Source organism: Elephas maximus, chromosome 16, assembly GCF_024166365.1.
Source record: "Elephas maximus indicus isolate mEleMax1 chromosome 16, mEleMax1 primary haplotype, whole genome shotgun sequence".
Taxonomy (NCBI): Eukaryota; Metazoa; Chordata; class Mammalia; order Proboscidea; family Elephantidae; genus Elephas; species Elephas maximus.
The window spans coordinates 47,619,771-47,633,364 of record NC_064834.1 but is presented as its reverse complement, the minus strand read 5'-3'; the positions used below and the strand labels follow the sequence as shown (position 1 = coordinate 47,633,364).

The 13,594-nt window shown below is 37.5% G+C and overlaps 1 protein-coding gene across 3 annotated transcripts in view; it reads left to right on the top strand.

Moving 5' to 3' along the window:
- LOC126059733 (RNA/RNP complex-1-interacting phosphatase-like) overlaps positions 1-13,372 on the top strand; it is a 68,901-nt gene extending 55,529 nt beyond the window's left edge. Inside the window, exons 6-7 of one of the 3 annotated variants that reach the window (XR_007513480.1) lie at positions 9,851-9,952; positions 12,269-13,372. The gene's annotated coding sequence lies outside the window, so the exon portion shown is untranslated. Of the gene's footprint in view, positions 1-9,850; positions 10,463-10,620; positions 10,685-12,268 lie in introns of those variants that run through there. The other 2 variants (XR_007513481.1, XM_049855663.1) reach the window with 2 other exon arrangements.
- Positions 13,373-13,594: the final 222 nt, after the last annotated feature.

The window sequence follows — 13,594 nt, the reverse complement described above, 5'->3', positions numbered from 1 at the left end:
TACTGTCTTACCCTTCCCCAAAGATACCACTTATCTGTTGTCTAGTTAGTATTTTTCCCTCCCTACTGCTCCCCTCCCCCCATAACCATCAAAAATTGTTTCTTTTTGTGTGTGAACCTTTTCATGAATTTCTCTAGTAGTGGTCTCGTACAATAGTTGTCCTTTTGTGATTGACTTATTTCACTCAGCATAATGCTCTCCAGATTCATCCATGTTGTGAGATGTTTCTAAGATTCATCGTTGTGTAGTATTCCATTCTGTACATGCACCAAAGTTTATCCATTCATCTGTTGATGGGCATTTAGGTTGTTTCCATCTTTTTGCTATTGTGAATAATGTTGCAGTGAACATGGGTGTGCATATGTCTGCTCGTGTGATGGCTGTTATTTCTCTAGGATATATTCCTAGGAGTAGAATTGCTGGATCATATGGTATTTCTATTTCTAGCTTTTTAAGGAAGTGTCATATCGTTTTCCAAAATGGTTGTACCATTTTGCATTCCCACCAGCATTATATAAGAGTTCCAACCTCCCCGCAGCCTCTGCAACATTTGTTATTTGTTTTTTTTTTTTTTGATTCGTGCTGGTAATATTGGGTGAGATGGTATCTCATTGTGATTTTGATATGCATTTCTCTAATGACTAGTGATTGCGAGCATTTCCTCATGTGTCTTTTAGCCACCTGAATGTCTTATTTGGTGAAGTGTCTGTTCGTATCCATTGTACCCATTTTTTAATTGGATTATTTATCTTTTTGTTGTAGAGGTGTTGGATTTTCCTGTAGATTTTAGACATTAAACCTTTGTCAGATCTGTCATTTTTTTTTTTTTTTTTTTCAGATCTGTCATAGCAAAATTTGTTTTCCCAGTCTGTAGGTTCTCTTTTGGTGAAGTCTTCTGATGAGCATAAGTGTTTAATTTTTAGAAGATCCCAGTTATCTAGCTTATCTTCTGGTGCTTGTGTATTGTTAGTTATGATTTGTACCCTGTTAATGTCATGTATTAGGGCCTCTAACATTGACCCTATTTTTCTTCTATGATCTTTATACATTTTGGATTTAGGTCTTTGATAATTTTAAATTAATTTTTATGTATGGTGTGAGGTATGGGTTCTGTTTAATTTTTTTGTAGATGGACATCCAGTTTTGCTAGCACCATTTGTTAAAAAGACTGTCTTTTCCCGTTTGATAAACTTTGAGTCTTTGTCGAAGATCAGGTGACTTTAGCTGGATAGATTTACATCTGGGTTCTCAGTTCTATTCCACTGGTCAATGTGTCTGTCGTTGTACCAGTACCAGGCTGTTTTGACTACCGTAGCTGTATAGTAGTTTCTGAGGTCAGGCAGAGTGAGTCCTCCTACTTTATTCTTCTTCAATAGTGCTTTACTCATCCAGAGCCTCTTCCCTTTCTGTATAAAGTTAATAATTAGTTTTTCCATCTCTTTAAAGAATGCTGTTAAAATAGAACTACCATATGATCCAGCAGTCCCACCCCTTAGAATATGTCCTAGAGAAATAAGAGCCTTCACACGAATAGATATATGCCCACCCATGTTTATTGCAGCACTGTTTACAGTAGCAAAAAGATAGAAACAACCAAGGTGCCCATCTGCGGGTGAATGGACAAACAAGTTATGGTGTATTCACACAGTGGAATACTACGCAACAATGAAGAACAATGATGAATCTGTGAAACATCTCATAACATGGATGAATCTGGAAGGCATTATGGTGAGTGAAATTAGTTGGACACAAAAGGACAAAGATTGTATGAGACTACTATTAAAAGAACTCAAGAAAAGGCCTAAACACAGAAGAAAATATTCTTTGATGGTTAAGAGGGTGGGGAGGAAGGGGGAAAGAGGGGTATTCACTAATTAGATAGTAGACAAGAATTATTTTAGGTGAGCAGAAGGACAGCACACAATACAGGGGAAGTCAGCACAACTGCACTAATCCAAAAGCTAAGAAGTTTCCTGAATACAACCAAACACTTTGAGGGTCAGAGTAGCAGGGGCAGGAGTCTGGGGACCATGGTTTCAGGGGACATCTAGCTCAACTGGCATAACAAAATATATTAAGAAAACGTTCTGCATCCCACTTTGGCGAGTGGCGTCTGGGGTTTTAAAGTCTAGCAAGTGGCCATCTAAGACACATCAACTGGTCTCAACCCACCTGGAGCAAAGGAGAATGAAGAACACCAAAGACACCAGGAAAATATGAGCCCAAGAGAAAGAAAGGGCTAAGTAAACCAGAGACTCCATCAGCCTGAGACCAGAAGAACTAGATGGTGCCTGGCTACCACCAATGACTGCCCTGACAGGGAACACAAGAGAGAACCCCTGATGGAGCAGGAGAAAAATGGGATGCAGAACTTAAATTCTAGTAAAAAGACCAGACTTAATGGTCTGACTGAGACTGGAGGGACCCCAGAGGTCATGGCCCCTGGACTCTGTTAGCCCAAAACTAAAACCATTCTTGAAGCCAACTCTTCAGACAAAGATTAGACTGGACTATAAGACATAAAATGATACTGGTAAGGAGTGTGCTCCTTAGCTCAAGTAGACACATGTGACTTTATGGACAGTTCCTATCTGGAGGCACGATGAGATGGTAGAGGGGGACAGGAGCTGGTTGAATGGACGCGGGAAATACAGGGTAGAGAGAAGGAGTGTGCTGTCACATGCAGGGAGAACAACTAGGGTCACATAACAATGTGTGCATAAGTTTTTGTATGAGAAACCGGAATTGTAAATTTCACTTAAAACGCACGCATACACACAGAAGAATGCTGTTGGTATGTGGATCAGGATTGCATTGTATTTGTAGATTGCTTTGAGTAGAACTGACATTTCCACAATGCTGAGTCTACCTATCCATGATCATGGTATTTTTTTTCCATTTACGTAGGTCTCTTTTGTTTTCTTGCAGTAGTGTTTTATAGTTTTCTTTGTATAGATTTTTTACTTCCCTGATTAGATTTATTCCTAAGTATTTCATTTTTTTAGGGGCTATTATAAAAGGTATTGTTTTCCTGATTTTCTTTTCAAAGTTCTTTCTGTTGTTGTATAGGAAGCCAACTGATTTTTGTATGTTTATCTTGTATCGGGCTACTCTGCTGAATCTTTCTATCAGTTCCAGTAGTTTTCTCGTGGAGTATTTTGGGTTTTCTATGTACATTATCATATCATCCACAAAGAGGGATAGTTTTACTTCTTCCTTACCAATTTGGATGACCTTTATTTCTTTTTCTTGCTTTATTGCTCTAGCTAGGACTTCTAGCACAATGTTAAATAGGAGTGGTGATAAAGGGCATCCTTGTTGTGTTCCTGTTCTCAAAGGGAATGTTTTCAGCCTCTCTCCATTAAGAATGATGTTGGTTTTGTATAGATACCCTTTATTATGTTAAGGAATTTCCCTTCTATGCTTATTTTATTGAGAGTTTTTATTAGGAATGGGTGTTGGGCTTTGTCGAATGCCTTTTCTGCATCAATTGAGATGATCATGTGATTCTTTTATTTATGTAGTGGATTATGTTGATTGTTTTAATGTTGAACCATCCTTGTATACCTGGATGAATCCCACTTGGTCGTGGTGTATTTCTTTTTTTTTGATATGATTTTGAATTCCAGTGTCTAGAATTTTGTTGAGAATTTTTGCATCTATATTCATGAGAGATATTGGCCTATGATATTCTTTTTTTGTGGTGTTTTTCTCTGGGTTTGGTATCAGGGTTATGCTGGCTTCATAGAATGAATTCGGAAGTATCCCTTCCTTTTCTATGTCCTGAAATAGTTTGAATAGTACTGTGGTGAGCCCTTCTCTGAATGTTGGGTAGAATTCTCCAGTAAAACCATCTGGGCCAGGACTTTTTTTTTTGTCGAGAGCTATTTTACTACCTTTTCAATCTCTTCTCTTGTTATGGGTCTGTTCAGATTTTCAACTTCAGTTTGTGTAGGTAGTGTGTTCCTAGAAATTTGTCCATTTCCTCTAGGGTTTCAAATTTGTCACAGTATAGTTTTTCATAGTACTCTGTTATGATCCTTTTTATTTCAGTTGGGTCTAATGTAATGTCCCCCATTTCATTTCCTGTTTGGGTTATTTGTGTCCTCTCCTCTTTTTCTTTTGTCAGTTTGGCCAATGGTTTGTTGATTGTGTTGATCTTTTCAAACAACCAACTTTTGGTTTTGTTAATTCTTTGTATTGTTTTTCTATTCTCTAACCCAAAAGTCTTTATTATTTCCTTTCTTCTTGTGGCTGTGGGCTTCTTTCACTGTTCTCTTTCTATTTCTCCAAGTTGTGTAGCTAATGTTTTGATTTTGTTCCTTTCTTCTTTTTTGATGGGGCATCTATTACTATAAATTGACCTTTTATCACTGCCTTTGCTGTGTCCTGAAGTTTTGGTATGATGTGTTTTCCTTCTCATTTGATTCTAGGAATTTTTTTAGTCCATCTTTGATTTTTCTATTACCCAGTGGTTTTTAAGCAAGGTGTTATTCCATTTCCATGTATTTGATTTTTTTTCCTTTGTCTTCTTGTTATTAATTTCTACTTTTATGGCATTATGATCAGAGAAGATACTTTGTATTATCTCAGTGTTTGGAATTTTTTTGAGGGTTGTTTTGTGGCCAAAGATGTGGTCTGTTCTGAAAAATGTTCTATGTGCATTGGAGAAGAATGTGTACTTTGCTGTTGTTGGCTATAGTGTTCTATATATGTCTATGAGGTCAAGTTGGTTACTTGTGACCTTTGGATCTTCTGCATCTTTGTTGAGTTTCTCTCTAAATGTTCTGTCCTTTACTGAGAGTGGTGTGATGAAGTCTCCTACTATTGTGGAACTGTCAATTTCTCTTTTCACTGCTGTTAGAGTTTGTTTTATGTATTTTGGAGCCCTGTCATTGGGTGTGTACATACTTACTATGGTTATAAAAAAAAAAAAATGGTTATATCTTCCTTTTAATCATTATATAATGCCCTTCTTGTTCTTTTATGGTGAATTTTGTTTTAAAGTCTATTTTATGAGATTGGTATTGCCACTCCAGCTCTTTTTTGGTAGCTGTTTGCTTGATATATTTTTTCCATTCTTTGATTTTTAATACATTTATGTCTTTGTTTCTGAGGTGTGTCTTTTGTTGACGGCATATTGGTGAGTCCTGTTTTTTCAATCCATTCTGTCACTCTCTTTTTATGGGTGCATTTAAGCCATTTGTGTTCAGTGTGATTATTGATAGGTGTGGTTTTATTACTGTCATTTTGTAGTGCCTTTTTGTTTTCATGGCGGTGATGTTTTCTTTGTTCCTCTTACTCTCTTGTGCTGAATTCCTTTTGTCTGTGGATTTTTTGTTTGTTTCTTTCATTTTTACAGATTTCGTGTTTACTGAGACTTTATTTTTTCTTTATTTTGATGAGTTGGTTTGTTAACTTTCTTTGTGGTAACCTTGAAATTTACCCCATCTTCCTAAGTTTGAACCGGTCTTACATTACTTGATATCGCCTTGATTTCCTCTCCATTTGAAAGTTCTATACCTACACCATTTATTCCCTCTTTTATTGCTCTGACGTTGTTGTCATTTACAGATTGACCTCTCTGGTTTCCTGTTGTAAGTCTTTTAGTTTTGTCTTATCCTTAAGAGCTCATTACCTAGGTTGCTACCTGGCTAATACAGTCTTGTGTCCTAGATTCATGCTGTTGTCTGATGTTGTTGGTTCTCTAACTGAAGGACTCCCTTTAATAATTCTTGTAAGTTTGGTTTGGTTTTTACGTATTTCCTTAACTTCTTTTTATCTGAAAATGTCCTAATTTTGACATCCTATTTGAGTGAGAGTTTTGCAGGATATATTATTCTCGGTTAACAGTTTTTTTCTTTTAAGGTTTTTTATATATCATCTCATTGCCTTCTTGCCTACATGGTTTCTGCTGAGTAATCAGAACTTAGTCTTATTGCTTACCCTCTGTATGTGACTCTCTGTTTTTCTTGAGCTGCTCCCAGGGTTCTTTGGTTTTAGTGTGATTATGATATGTCTTGGCGATTTTCTTTTGAGATCTTATATGGGTTTGTTGAGCTTCTTGGATGGTCAGTTTTTCATCTTTCATGATAGTAGGGAAGTTTTCTGTCAGCAATTCTTCAGTGATCATCTCTGTGTTTTCCATTTTCTTCTCCTGTTCTGGAACTCCAGTCTCTCACAGATTTTTGCTTTCGATTGTATCTCACACCATTCTCAGGGTTTCTTCATTTTTTGTTGTTGTTGTTGTTGTTTTCTCTGGTTTTTCCACATACAAGTGGTATCCAAGGATTTGTCTTCAATTTCATTGATCCTATTTTCCATTGTTTCAAATTTGCTTCTAAAACCTTCTGTAACACCATCCATTTCTGAAATCTTCTTGCTTTATATTTTGGATTTCTGATTGCTGTTTTTGTATGATTTCTAGTTGTTTATTTTGACATTTTGTTTCTGTATTATTTTCCTGAATTATTCCATTGTTTTGTCTGTCTTTTTCATAATTTTGTCTATTTTTTCCTTATTTTTGTCTGCGTTTTCTTTCATCTCTTGAAGAACCCTGAATATTAGAGTTTTGAGTTCCTGATCAGGTAGTTCCAATATCTTTTCTTCCACTGGAAGGTTATCTGTTATTTTATTTTCATACTTTCTGGAGCCATCCTGTCCTATTTGTTTTATATGTTTTGATATTGTCTGCTGTCCTTGGGACATTCAGGAATTATTTTCTTCATTTATTGATTGTAGATTTGTTTGTTTCATCCTGCTTTTTTGTTTTATTTAGTTATGTCTGGACAAGTGGGATGAGTGTTCTTTGGTGTTTGCTCATCTATGGGCACGATACTTCTCACCACCTTGTCCAGGTGGGGAAGGTCAATCACTTAGCAATGGTGCAGCATGGCGAGTCCAGTGGAGGGGGAGGAGCAGGGATGGGTTGTTTGCATCACATACCGGGGCCAACAGGGCAAGGCCAAGGGCAGTGCAGGGTGGGGTCTGGTGGTCCACACCTGTGCCACTTGGGGGTGCAGTGCTCAGTGCACGGTGCAGATAGGTAGGAGGGTAGGGGGAGAATGTGATGTGTGGAGCTAAGTGGGTATGGGAAAGAAGAGAGAAACAAAAACCAAACAAACAAAAAGTGCTGAGGGAGACTGCTGTTGGAGTAGCACAGACTAGGGGAAGCTGTGTGCCAGTGGCTTTCCAGCCAGGTGGTGTGGCACAGCCTGTCAAGAAGGAGTGGAGACGATATGTGTGGCTAGGTGGGCAGGAGAAAGGAAAGTAAAGAGAGACAAGAAACAGAGGAAAAAAATGCCCTGAGGGAACCCACTGGCGTGGCAGCACAGACTGGGGAAGACATGTGCTGGTGGCTCCCCAGCCAAGTGGTGTGGCATAGCCTGTCAAAAAGTGGTGGAGATGGTACACGTGGCCAGGTGGTAGGGAGAAAGGAAAGTAATGAAGGTAGAGAGAGTCAAGAAACCTAGAAAAAAAAGAAAATTTAAAAAATGCCCCAAGGGAACCCACCAGTGTAGCAGCATGGACCAGGGAAACAGCACCTCAACCGAGCAGCACAGCACAGCCCATCAAGAAGGGGTGGAGATGGCACACATGGCTAGGTGGTCAGGAGAAAGGAAAGGAGGGAAGGTCAAGAGAGACAAGAAACCGAGAAAAAATAAATGCCCCAAGGGAGCCCAACAGTGTGGCAGCATTGACTGGGGAAGTGGTTCCCTAGCCAGGCAGCATGGTACAGCCTGTCAAGAGGAACAGAAATGGCACACAGCACCAGGTGTTTGGGAGAAAGGAAGGGAAGGTGATGAGAGAGAAGAAACAAAAAAATGTCAAAAAACAACAACAAAAAAATGGCACTGAAGGGGCCGACCAGTGGGGCGTGAGGTGAATCCAAGCAGCAGAGAGCTAGCGTCTCCCCAGCTGAGGGACCACAGCCCACCAGAAATTTGTGGAGTCCACGCAGAGGGAAGAAGGGTGAGGGATGGGAAACTGTATATCCCTGGTTACCAGGTGCTCTGTCTAGTGCTGGGAGCTCCGTGAAGTTGTCTTTTCATACTCCATGTCCACTGTTCGTGGTGGCTTGGTAATTTATTCCTTCATTTGATGTTTAGGGTTCCAGGAGATCTGTTTAACTTAGTTTTTTGGGTCTTTGCTATAGAGGGACAGTGTGGTGCATGTCTATAATACCATGTTGGCTTTGCCTCCCAGTTGAGTTTTAAAAGACTTATTAAAAGATATGGATGGTTAAGGGGGAAAAAATCTGGGCCAATTTCCAGGTCTTTGACTTAGTCCTATTCACCCAAGTTAGTTTTGGAAAGAGGAGGAAGTCAGCCTAACCAGCTGTCTAAAGTCATTGAAAGCATCAGGACACAGGTGACAGCAGTTGTATACGTAGCCCCTTGGCTAAAATCTAAGGGACAGCCCTTTAATACTTCAGTGAAGCACAGCTTTTTTCAGCTTGGCAGCCCTGTGCTAATTGCTGTTAATATCACTTCTAGCTATGCCAGCTTGTGGGTGAGGAAAGAGTGTTAATCTGTTGTCTGAGAAATCCCAGCTGCATATTAGAGTACCTTTTTCTATAAGATTATTCCCCCAATAGGTAATTTATATGCTTATTTTCTTTTACCCTTGAATGGAGATTTTCAAACCTGATCATACATTAGAATTCACAAGGGGATTAAAAAAAAAAAAAAAAAAAAACTCTGATGTGTGACCTCACCCCAGAGCAATCAAATCGAGATCAGAAGTGGTTATTTTGTGTAGCCAAGTTTGAGAACCCTCTGGATGCACTGCGCTGGTAAATCAGAGTTCTGTTTTACATCCCTACATTTTAGCTGAGCTTGAACTAGAGAGGAAGTTGGAAATTAAGTCTGTGATCAGTGCCAACATATTGGTTCTCTGTTGTTACTGTAACAAATTAGTGCAAATTTAGTGGCTTAAAACAATACAGGTTTATTATAGTTCTGAAGGTTAGAACTCCAGTGTGGGTCTCAGTGGGCTAAAATCAAGTGTTGGCAGAATTGTATTGCTTTTTGGAGTCTCTGGGGAGAATCTGTTTTCTTTGCCTTTTTCAGCTTCTAAAAGCTACACACATTCTTTGGCTACTGGACCCCTTTCTCCGTCTTTAAAGCCAGCAACATTGCGTCTCTCTGTGCCTTTCTTCCGTAGTCATGTCTTCCTCTGACTACAGCTGGGAAAGAGTCTTCAGTTTTAAAGACTCATGTGGTTTATTTGGCCCATCTGGATAATCCAGGATAAACTCCCCATCTTAAGGTCCTTAACTTAATCACATCTGCAAAGTCCCTTTTTCCATATAAGGTAACATATTCACAGATTCCGGGGATTAGGACATGGACATCCTTGGTAGACCATTATTGCTCTATCACAGCCAGTTTCAGAAATTATATCTGAATGTATCCAATATAAACCATCTTCAATTGGCTTTTTTAGATGAAATAGTATTTTTCTTCTTGGTAAATATTTGTCAGATTGAATAGAATTGAAAACAGTGTGGGATTTAAGTGTTTGTTTAATGGAGGTAACACTGATGTTGGGAATCAGAAATGGCTCCAGTTCTCCCACTGTCTAGTCACAAGTGACCTATTCTTTCTAGGCTTTACTTTTCTTATCTGTAAAATAAGAAATTTGGATTTGATGATAGTAAGGTCCCATATAGATTTAAAATATTGTGCTTAGGTACTTCAGAGACTCAAATTTTATTTAAATAATACTACCCATGTGATTTTTCTAAGATACAAATGGTTCACAGCTTTGCCTTTGTCCCTTATTTTGTGTTCATCTTAAATTTCTAAATTGAATTTCAAGTTTCTGTGTATTGATATTTTCCTTCTAGCAATCTTGGAATGGATGTCTGGGATTCTGATGAAGATGCAGTTCTCCCATCCAATTCTATGGAAAAATCCAGAGATTGGCCCCCAGATGAAGACCTACATGGGTAAATATTAGTAATGCGGTTTTAGATGAATTTTTTATGAAAATTATGAAACATATTCTTTGATACTGGTATACCAAAAACCAAACCAAACCCACTGCCGCCAAGTCAGTTCCCACTCATAGTAACCCTATAGGCCAGAGTAGAAGTGCCTCATAGAGTTTCCAAGGAGGGCCTGGAGATTCAAACTGCTGACTTCTTGGTTAGCAGCCCCACTATACCACCAGGGTTTCCTGATACTGGTATAGTAGGGGGAAAAAACCTATGGGACTGGGAATCAGAAAATTTGGGTTCATATCTTAGCTCTGCCACTTACTAAATGTACATGATCTAGAGCAAGTAATAAAACCCTTTCAGACCACAGTTATTTAATTCATAACCTAAAGCAGTTGGAACAAACCAGTTCCTTTTTCTTAAGCTGTATTCTAAGGACATATGAAACTAGTGTTTCATGAGATATTATTAGTTTTATAGTGGAAAAAAGATTTTGTGGTTCTTTTTAAGTCAAATAAATTTGGGAAATGTAGAAAAAAAGAATCTCTTATCACCATGAACATTAACATATTAACAGCCCTTAGAAATCCTGCTGTAAAGACGTTTATTAAATTTTATTTAACTCAGCATTTCCCCAACTTATTTGAGCACAGAACTCTTTTTTTTTTTTTCCACAGAACATGCATTGTAATGATGTGGGACACTAATGTTCTCCAAACTATTTGGGAAGTATTGAACTAGGTAATCTCTCTGAACCCTTCAAAATCCAAAATGCTATAAGTCTAAGTAATAATTTGTATTTATTCTGCCAATGTATCTTAAACTGAATTAAGGCTAACAAATGGTACTCAAATCTCCTCTATGACTTACATAGATACACATTTTAATAAACTGATATAAAACCCCAAATCAATGGAAAAAAATCTTGTTTCTCTACTTTTACTAAAAAAGTTTGCATTTTCCTATATAAGTAAATTTCAGAATACATGGTACTCTTTTAAATGAGGAGGAATAGTTGGTGTTTGTATTTGGTTTGTTTGTTTTTAAACTAAATATTATGTAGCTGTTAATTTCCATTAAATTGAGATTTTCTACTGTGAACTAATACAAATTAAATTGGACATTAGTGAGCTATTCTTTCACTTTGCTTTTCATCAAGCCTTAATTTGCACCAAAAAACATGATGCATTTTTCCACCTGAACAGTTCTGATATTTCCTTTTTCCTAGGAGAAGGAATACTTGAGCAGTACAAGGCACTGTATTAGGCAGTAGCATCATAAGATAGGCATAAAATGTCTAAGAGGGTATACAGAGCTCTTCAGCTGACCATGGCACTTCATATCTGTCTTGACAGTCTCTTTCCCTCACATAATCTCTGCTCTTCCATTCTAAAGCAACATTTGTTTATCTTCCAAATTGAAAATAAGAATCATGTTCCTGTCCTTATGAATAAATCCTTGGGAAAAATCCATCTTAGAAGTTGGCATCAGAAACCGTATGTTTCTTTTCAGATGATGTTGGTGTCTGTTTTTGTTTAGAGGCTTTTATTTTTGTTTTGGATGAAACTTCATTTTTGGTCTTGTTACTGGGAAGCACAATGCTAACTTTATGGTCAATTATAGTAGCTCATCCTAGATTTTTAACAGTAGTATTTTTTTTCATTCTAAATGCTTTGTAGCCCTCTTTTTATCTCTATTTCAAGTGGGTATGTTTTTTGTTATAAAACTACAAATAGACTTACCATATGACCCAGCTATTGCACTCTTTGGCATTTATCCCAGATAAATGAAAACTTACGTCCCCACAGAGGAGCAAACCTGTACGTGAATGTTCAGAACAGCTTTATTTATAATAGCTCAAAACTGGAAACATCCCAGATGTGTTATTTAGATTGTAAATGTTTTTTAAGCTCCATTCGTATTAAGAGTAAATGAGCAATAGATCAATATATATTTTGTTTCTTCTGACATAAAGTCATCACGTAATCCAGCATGCCATCAGCCATATTTGTAAGATTTACTCCTTTAATCCACCAGATAAACTGTGAAATGTGTTGATCACCAGTTTTTACCAAAAAAAAATGTATTCTGTTTAATATCAACACACTTTTGTTTGGAAATTTACGAGCTGATAGTTACAGGAGAGGGTTTTGGGCTCCTAAGCAAATATAGATGAGAAAAGCACAAATGAGGCACAACCCAATTTTGGGAACATCACAACAAAGTAACCTTATGTCCTGTTGAATTGGGTATTTTGCTAAGTGCATGGCATCTATTCTTTATTGTTAAAATAAAAAGGATTTACAATGTATTTTTTCCTCACAGATCTGGGAAAAAGTCAAGGCTTCTTAATAATCAGTACCCTCTAAACGATGTACAGATAAAGGATTATGATTATGTCAACAACAGACCCACCCAGAAGCATGAGGATTTTTATGAACACCACTGTAGTGACAGCATGCCAAAAGAAAGATACCTGAGTGATTGGGATTTGGGTAACAAGGGATCTGGACCAAGATGTTCAGTTTTTGCTAAACACTGATATTATGGTATCTCCCAAGAAGAGATGGATTTCAGTAACAAAATACATGGAACAAGACCAGGACCATTTCACGATCACCAGCTTCATAGTAGCTTTCATGAATCAGACCGTGGAGATGATTTTGATTTTGTTAGCAAAGCTTGTGGGCAAAAGACACATTCCGTTCATAGTTGTCAGGCCTATAGTAACTTTCAAAAAACATTTCCAAGGAAAGATTTTGGTTTTGTTAACAGAGGTCAGGGACAAAAACGACAACCTTTCCATAACCACTGTGAGTACTCACTTCATGGTGATCTTCTGGGCCAGTTACCTATACAAGGATTTAATTACCTCAACAGAGGTGGTTTTCAAAGGCAAAAACCTCTCCACAAACACTATTCTCATGATGGAATGAACTTGGCAGATTTAGAATATACTGATGAAGTGTTAGAGCACACACTAGGACCTTTTCATGACCATTCCAATAATGATTTCTCAGAGAAAATTATGGACAGAGACCATCTTTTCAAAAGTTTCTGAAGCAAATGCAATTAAGAAATTTTGATTTCAGCAATGAAACTGGACCAAGGCATGTATCTTACTGTGATCACCTGTCTTGTGATCCACAAGAGCAGATACCATTGGAAGACCTGCACTTTGAGCATGAAACGTCCTTACAAAGATGAAGATCCTTTCAAGAACACTTACTTCCAGATAACATATGTCCTGATTGGTATTCAGTCAGGTGAGTCATTTTGTTTGGAACAGTAAAGAAAAGTACTTGATTTCAGCAAAACACTCAGACTTCTTTCAGATTAGGCTATTTGGATAAACATTCAAAAGTACTATAAATTATCACCCAAAGCTAAAAGTAAGGTTTGTCATTCTGTAGATTAAGTTTACAACCAAGGTTTATTTCTGATTGCTATGAATTGGAGCTTTACTCTTAATTCCAAGATTGCAAGTAAATACAACTTAAATTAGACTTAAATGGTTTAATTCTTGACCATAAGTTAGGAGTAAAGATTATTAAAAATGGGAGTCTCAAGGAAATGCCAAAATTTTTTAGACAAGGGTTCTTTTAATATTCCTTACAGATGTGTCACAGAAATCATTTTTAACCTCTATAA